This window comes from Panicum virgatum, chromosome 3N (assembly GCF_016808335.1).
Source record: "Panicum virgatum strain AP13 chromosome 3N, P.virgatum_v5, whole genome shotgun sequence".
NCBI classification, from domain to species: Eukaryota; Viridiplantae; Streptophyta; class Magnoliopsida; order Poales; family Poaceae; genus Panicum; species Panicum virgatum.
This window is the reverse complement of record NC_053147.1, coordinates 42679828-42687931: the sequence shown is the minus strand read 5'-3', so window position 1 is coordinate 42687931 and position 8104 is coordinate 42679828.

The following is an 8104-nucleotide window of genomic DNA, read 5'->3' as shown; positions in this document are numbered from 1 at the left end:
TCCTCAAGTCTTTCGAATGTGACAAGAAAGCAATAGATCATGCGGCCACAATCCGGGTTCCTAGCTCTGTCAGCAAAATACTTGCTGCTGCTAAGGAACTCTCCCTCAAGGAGTTGGTGCCTTCCAAAAAGCAAAGCCAATCAACGGTTAAATCAACTGGTGATGTGGGCACCAAGACTATCCAGTTACAGGAGGGAGACGACTCCAAAACAGCCATCATCGGAGCAAGACTAGGTGACAAATAGGAACTCGAGCTCATCAACTTCCTCAGGGCCAATCGAGACATATTCGCGTGGAAACCAGCGGATATGCCAGGGGTGCCCAAGGAGTTGATCGAGCATGCCTTGAAGGTCGACACTAATGCCACACCAAAGAAGCAATGGCTACGGCGGTTCTCACCAGAAAAATGAGAAACCATCAAGAAAGAGCTGGCAAAACTACTCGCAGCAGTGTTCATCAAGGAAGTCTACCACCCTGATTGGTTGGCCAACCCTGTGCTCATCCAGAAGAAGAACAACAATGAGTGGAGGATGTGCGTCGACTACACTGATCTAAACAAGCATTGCCCGAAGGATCCTTTCGGGCTACCACGTATTGATCAAGTAATCGACTCGATAGTAGGATGTGTCCTGTTATCCTTCATCGACTGCTACTCAGGGTATCACCAGATCGCCCTAAAAGAAGAAGACCAAATCAAGATGGCCTTCATCACCCCTTATGGGGCATACGCCTACAAGACCATGTCCTTTGGGTTGAAGAACGCTGGCGCTACTTACCAGCGTGTGATACAGCTGTGCTTCTCCAATCAGCTACATCGCAATGTTGAATCCTATGTTGGCGACGTCATTGTCAAAACGAAGACCCAGGATCAATTCATTACTGACCTGGAAGAGACCTTCAACAGCCTCCAAAAATTTCGCTGGAAGCTCAACCCAACCAAGTGCGTCTTTGGTGTACCCTCTGGAAAACTACTCGGATTCATCGTCAGTAACCGAGGAATTGAGGCTAATCCAGAGAAGATCAATGCCATCATGGCAATGGACGCTCCAGCTTCCATCAAGGACGTCCAGAAGCTTACAGGATGCATGGCAGCCTTGAATCGATTCTTGTCCAGTCTTGGCGAACAGGGATTTCCCTTCTTCAAACTCCTAAAGCGACAAGATAAATTCGAGTGGACAATAGAAGCCGCGGAAGCACTCGAGAATCTCAAGCATCATCTCCAGTCACCGCCGATTCTAACAGCTCCACTACCCGGTGAGGAATTACTCCTCTACATCGCTGTGACTACCCATGTAGTCAGTACGGCAATAGTAGTCGAACGCCCGGAGCAAGGCCACGCTTACGGTGTTCAGAGACCAATCTACTTTATCAGCGAAGTACTCTCTGAGTCAAAGGTTAGATACCCATCAATTCAGAAACTTCTGTATGGAATTCTAATCACCTCCAGGAAGCTCCGGCATTACTTCGACGAATACAAGATCTCAGTCATAACTGACTTCCCATTGGGGGATATACTCCACAATCGGGATGCCATTGGACGAATCTCAAAGCGAGCAGTTGAACTGGGAGCTTTGGAAATCAACTTTAAGCCAAGAACAACAATCAAGTCACAGGCACTAGTCGACTTCTTGGCCGAATGGCAGGAAAATCAAATTCTAGCACCCCAGAACATTCCAGAGCGTTGGGTGATGTGCTTTGATGGCTCACTCAAGATCGACGGAGGTGGTGCAGGAGTTTTGTTCATCTCCCCCAAGGGAGAACAATTGAAGTATGTGTTCCAAATCTTGTTCAAGGTCTCCAACAATGAAGCTGAATACGAGGCATTGCTACACGGCCTCCGACTAGCAGTATCTCTCGGCATCAAGCGACTACTTGTCTACGGCGATTCTCTACTCGTCGTTCAACAAGTCAATAAAGAATGGGACATCAACAAGGATACAATGGACGCATACGTTGTAGAAATCAGAAAGCTCGAAAACAAGTTCTCAGGATTGGAAATTGTTGACGACCAAAATTGGCATTCGACAATACCGACCGGTCTGACCGGTACGCCCTAGCGGTCTAACCGGTCAGGCGCTGTAGTCGGTCCGCAGCAGCCGACCAGTCTGACCGGTAGTGTCGACCGGTCTGACTAGTCCAAGTGGAATCCGAGTACAACTAGGGTTTTTAATAGATTTAGATCTTGTAATAGGATTTCTTGCGGGATAAGTCCACCCCATCCTATAAATATAATGGGTCACGGTCGATTAGGGTATCCAATCGATCAAATACAAAAACTTTTATATTTTTACTTTCTTTTTGCCCTAGCTTTTTCCCATCTACTATCTGTTGTTCCTCCATTATCTCTGCATCGATTGAGGGCGTTCTAGGTGGCCTGCCGACCCTAGAACAACCCTGCGTGCGCCTGCCCCGACGGGTCCTTCCCGGGCGACGTTCGTTGGTTTCGCCGCCGGCCTGCCCGACGACAACCGGTCTGACCGGTATACCCGACCGGTCTGAGCATCGGCGCTGCGCCGTGCCGTCGCTCGCTGTGCGTTCAAGTGTTTTCGTGTGTTGGCTCTAGTTCTGCGCCAACATATTTTGGCGACTCCGTTGGGGAAGAAAAAATAAATCGGTTGCCATGACCGGTATTCCTAAACCTAGTGAAGTTGATTCTACCAATATCCGGAGGCTGAATGTTCAACAACTTTCGGCCGAGCATCAGAAGATTCTTGATGACATCCAGAAGAGCATCAGAGAAGAGAAGGAGAAAGAGATCCAGAGGCTAGAAGAAGAAGCCATGAACCAGTGCATCTCGCACTTCTCCATCGACCGACAAGGGAAGGTCACGACAGATGACGCCTTCGATGCTTCACAATTTGAGGTAAAATCTGATGAGGATAAATAGCCTGCTCTTGATTCAGAAGTAACTAATATGATAGATAGTGCTGTTGCTTCTCATGTAAAAAATAAGTTGGATTTTTTTGGTCAAAATATGCATGATATGTTTGATGACCGTTTTAGCCGAATTGAAATACATCTTGGTATGAAGTCTGTCGGTAATAATGCATCTACATCTAATACCGATAAGATGATGCGTGGTTCGGCAATTCCAACTAATAATGCTATTGTGACTAAATCGGCTAATCAGCATAGCCGAATTAATTATAATGCATCACCTAATGCCAATGTGCCATATGGGGCAGCAAGTTCGTTGCGACATTCTACACCGTCGAACTTTTGTCAACCTAGTAGTACACCGATCACAAATCGGCCTAATGCTGATGATGTTGGATCAGGTAGTAATAAAGAAGAGGTGATGAAGATATTTTGGCAAACCTTTGGTATAGAACCTAAACCCAAATGCCGAACTTATCAAAGACCCATACCCTGAGAATTACGATTATGTTGCATATCCTGAAGGGTTTAAAATTCCTGAATTTGTTAAATTCACTAGTGATGATAGTAGAACTACATTGGAGCATATTGGTCAATTTATTATACAATGTGGTGAAGCTAGCACTAATGACATTTACAAATTGAGGTTATTTCCTTTATCTCTATCGGGTGTTGCATTTACTTGGTTTATTTCATTGCCACCCAATTCAGTTTTCACTTTTGCTGATTTAGAGCAGAAATTCCATGATTATTTCTTTACTGGTGAAACTGAATTGAGATTGTCACATCTTTCATCGGTTAAACAAAAAATACATGAAGGTGTTTCTGAGTATATTAGAAGATTTAGAGATACTAGAAACCGATGTTATAGTTTGACAATTTCTGATAGAGAATTGGCTGATCTAGCTTTTGCTGGTTTACTTGATTTTCATAAAGCAAAGCTAGAGGGACAAGATTTCCTAGATGTTAGTCAAGTCCTACAAAAGGCTCTGGCTAATGAAAGCCGAGCTAAAGAAGCTAGAGACTCTCAAAAGTCCAATGAAAAACCTAATCGTCCTGTTTATGTGCTTGGGTGTGATTCCAATTGTTCGGACGATGAAGGTAATGATGTGTTATACCACTGAATTTGTTTGGCCCTACAATGATAAACCTTGCATTTGCGGTTCTCTTAAGCCGATTCATAAAGATTGGCAAGAAAGATTTACTTTTGATGTATCCAAATGTGAGAGGATATTTGATGAATTATATAAGAATGGATACATCAAGATGTTGCATGTCATACCGCCGCTTGAAGAATTAAAGTAGCGAGCTTATTGCAAATTTCATAATACTTTCTCTCATGTGACTAATGATTGCAATGTGCTTCGAAGGCAAATTCAATTGGCTATTAACGAAGGCCGAATAATTGTTCCACAAATAAAGGTGGATCAGAATCCTTTCCCTGCACATACACATGTGCATGAATTGAGTAATCCTAAAGTGTTAATTCGGCCAAATCAAGCCGAATCAACAAAAGGAAAAAAATATAATTATTGGTGAAGAGAGGTCTGAGCCTTCGAAGTCTCATCAGGAAGCTCCAGCAAAGAAGGTCCCTGAAGATTCGTTGAAGAATTCAGTGCTCGGGGGGCAAGAACAGAAGAAAGACGCCAGATCTGCTCGGACCAATCTGACCGGTCGCTCTGGAAATTCTGGAAAGAATTCCAGAAACAAGAAAGAAAAAGAAAAGCCGAGTTTTAATGAACTCTTGGCCAAATATGAGAAGAAAGGAGTCGTCAAGAAGCAGAGGGGGCGGCCGGACAAAGTCAAGGATACAAAGCCATCATCGTCTCAAGAGCAATCGAGTTTGAGCCAAGGTAATTCATTTAATGGACCGATTGTTCTATGGTATTGCTGGTATCCTTGTTATATGCCTTTGGATTATAGAAGGATGCACATGCAGTCATATTATATTCATTATCCTCCTATATATCCAAGCTTTGCTTCACAAAGACCGATTAGCGATAATCTGGTCAAAAAGGACATTGATTGCAGCAAGGAGTGTGAGAAGAACATAAAACAAGATTCAAAATATCTACAGCCGAGGTGGTGTCGCTCAGGTTTGTCTCACACCAAAAAGAGGAGGCTGCAAAGGATGCGCCACAAAGAGTCCATGGAACAGCAAGCGGAGGTTATACCAGCAAGGTCGGCAACCATGAAGCAGGTATGGAAGCCCAAGCAAGTTGTTTCATCATCAGCTTGAGGAAAAAGCAAGATACGGCCGATAAATTGTTATCGCCCTTAGACAATTTTGGTCCAGAAGAGTGTTCTTTGGCATGCAAGCTTTGCCAAAGAACAGGGGGGCATATATTGATGACCGAAATTGGTATTCGACAATACCGACCGGTCTGACCGGTACGCCCTAGAAGTCTGACCGGTCAGACGCTGTAGTCGGTCCGGCAGCAGCCGACCGGTCTGACCGGTAGGGTCGACCGGTCTGACTGGTCCAAGTGGAATCCGAGTGCAACTAGGGTTTTTAATAGATTTAGATCTTGTAATAGGATTTCTTGCGGGATAAGTCCACCCCACCCTATAAATATAAAGGGTCACGGTCGATTAGGGTATCCAATCGATCAAATACAAAAACTTTTATCTTTTTACTTTCTTTTTGCCCTAGCTTTTTCCCATCTACTATCTGTTGTTCCTCCTTCATCTCTATGTCGATTGAGGGCATTCTAGGTGGCCTGCCGACCCTAGAACAACCCTGCGTGCACCTGCCTCGACGGGTCTTTCCCGGGGGACATTCGTTGGTTTCGCCGCCGGCCTGCCCGGCGACAACCGGTCTGACCGGTATACCCGACCGGTCTGACCGGTCTGAGTATCGGCACTGCATCATGCCATCGCTCGCTGCACGTTCAAGCATTTTCGTGTGTTGGCTCTAGTTCTGCGCTAACAGAAATCCACCACGTCGATCGCAACAACAATGTGGGAGCCGATGTCCTCTCCAAACATGGATCCACTCGAGCAGCTGTTCCACCAGGAGTTTTTGTCCATGAACTTCACCACCCATCAGTCAAGGAACAAAGCCAACAAGCCGCTGACATGGAGGCCCCGGCCACAGTCAGAGAAGTGCTGATGATTGAAGAAGATTGGCGGACTCAGTTTATCGACTTCATCAAGGAGTTCAAGCTTCCACCACATGTTGATCCTAAAAGCACTGAAGCTGCCCGCATCATCAGGCGTAGCAAGGGTTTGGTCCTTGTCAGCGACAACCTATACAAGCGCTCTGCTTCAGGCATCCTCATGAAGTGCGTTACCCTTGAAGAAGGCAAAGACATCCTCCAAGAAATAAACGAAGGAGTTTGCGGCAATCATGCTGCGTCAAGGACACTAGTCAGCAAGGCGTATAGGTCAGGATTCTTCTGGCCAACAGCTATTTCGGACGTAGAAGACCTGGTCAGACGGTGCCCTGGCTGCCAATTCTTCGGCAAGAAGACTCACGTCCTAGCACATAACTTGATAATAATCCCTCCATCATGGTCATTCGCCTGTTGGAGTTTGGACATGATCGGACCATTAACCATAGCTCCAGGAGGATTCAATCATGTGCTGGTAGCAGTCGACAAGTTCACCAAGTGGATCGAGTACAAGCCCATTGTCAAGATCTCATCCGACAGAGCAGTGGATTTCATATCTGACATTATCCACCGATTTGGCTTTTCTCACACCATTATTACAGATCTCAGTTCCAACTTCACGTCACAATCTTTTTGGGATTTCTGTGATAACTCATGCATTGTGGTCAAATATGCCTCAGTAGCTCATCCTCAGGCAAACGGTCAAGTTGAGCGCATCAATGGTTTAGTAGTCGATGGCTTGAAGAAAAGACTTTATGACGCCAATACCAAGAAAGGTGGCAAGTTGATTCAAGAACTACCTCACGTAGTCTTGGGGCTGGGAACCCAGCGCACCAAAGCAACTGGACAATCTCCTTTCTTCCTCACTTACGGGTCAGAAGCTATACTACCCGCTGATATTATGTGGAAATCTCCAAGAGTAGAAGCCTATCAAGAAGGAGAAGCAGATGAAGCTCGACAACATGAGTTATACTCAGTCGAAGAGGGCATAATCAATGCCTTAACTCAATCGGCTAGATATCTTCAAGGAGTCAGACACTATCATGATCGCAATGTCCAGCAAAGATCCTTCAACGTGGGAGATCTAGTACTACGCAGGATTCAGGATGAGACAGGATTGCACAAGTTAAATTCCAGTTGGGAGGGTCCATTCATCGTAACTAAGGTTACAAGACCAGGATTATACAGAATTACTGATGCAGATGGCAATGAGGTACCGAATTCCTGGAACATCGAGCACTTGCGCAAGTTTTATCCTTGAACCAAGCAATCTAGTGCTGTCAGTTGGTTTCTTTAATGAAGCAAGGGTCCTTAACGGCATATCGACTACGTTAAAGGCAATCTCTCCATCTGATAGCATCTCCAGTTCAGGATAGCTTATACAGTTTTCCATCAGGATAACTACACAAGCCACATCCTTGCCCTTAATGTAAGGGCGCAACCTACTCTCCTAACTCAGGAAGGTGTTTGGATACCTTTACTAGTTGTCCATCTTGGGTAACTCGACGGAGTTCATCCTAACAGGTGAACTATGAGGAACTCCAGCCTTGTTGTAAAGGCAAAACTACTCGCTTGCTTCAGTACGTTATGGATACTACTACATTTTGTCCATCTTGGGCAACCCGACGGGCTTCACCCTAATAGGTCAATCTTAATAGTTACTCCAGTCTACATGTTAGACACATTACTCGCCTCGCTCGAGTAAGTTTTGGATATCTTTCTGGCATTTACATCTTGGACAACCCGACGGGGTTCGTACCTAACAGTTTTGCCTTAAGGATTACTCCAGTCCTTGATTAAAGGACACCTTACTCTCCTTGCTCGAGTAAGCCTTGGATATCCCTATGACATTTACATCTTGGGCTACCCGACGGGGTTCATACCTAACAGTTTTGTCTTACGGATTACTCCAGTCCTTGGTAAGGACACACTACTCGCTTGCTCGAGTAGTTTATGGATACCTTAACAAGTTTCTCAAATCGGGTAGTCTGACGGGACTCACCTTAAATGATTAACTTTAAGGATTACTCCATTCAAGTAGTCTACTCGATTAGTTCATATTTATCCTACGGTACCAGATCATGCTTCTGAAGACACACCAACAGGATACGAAT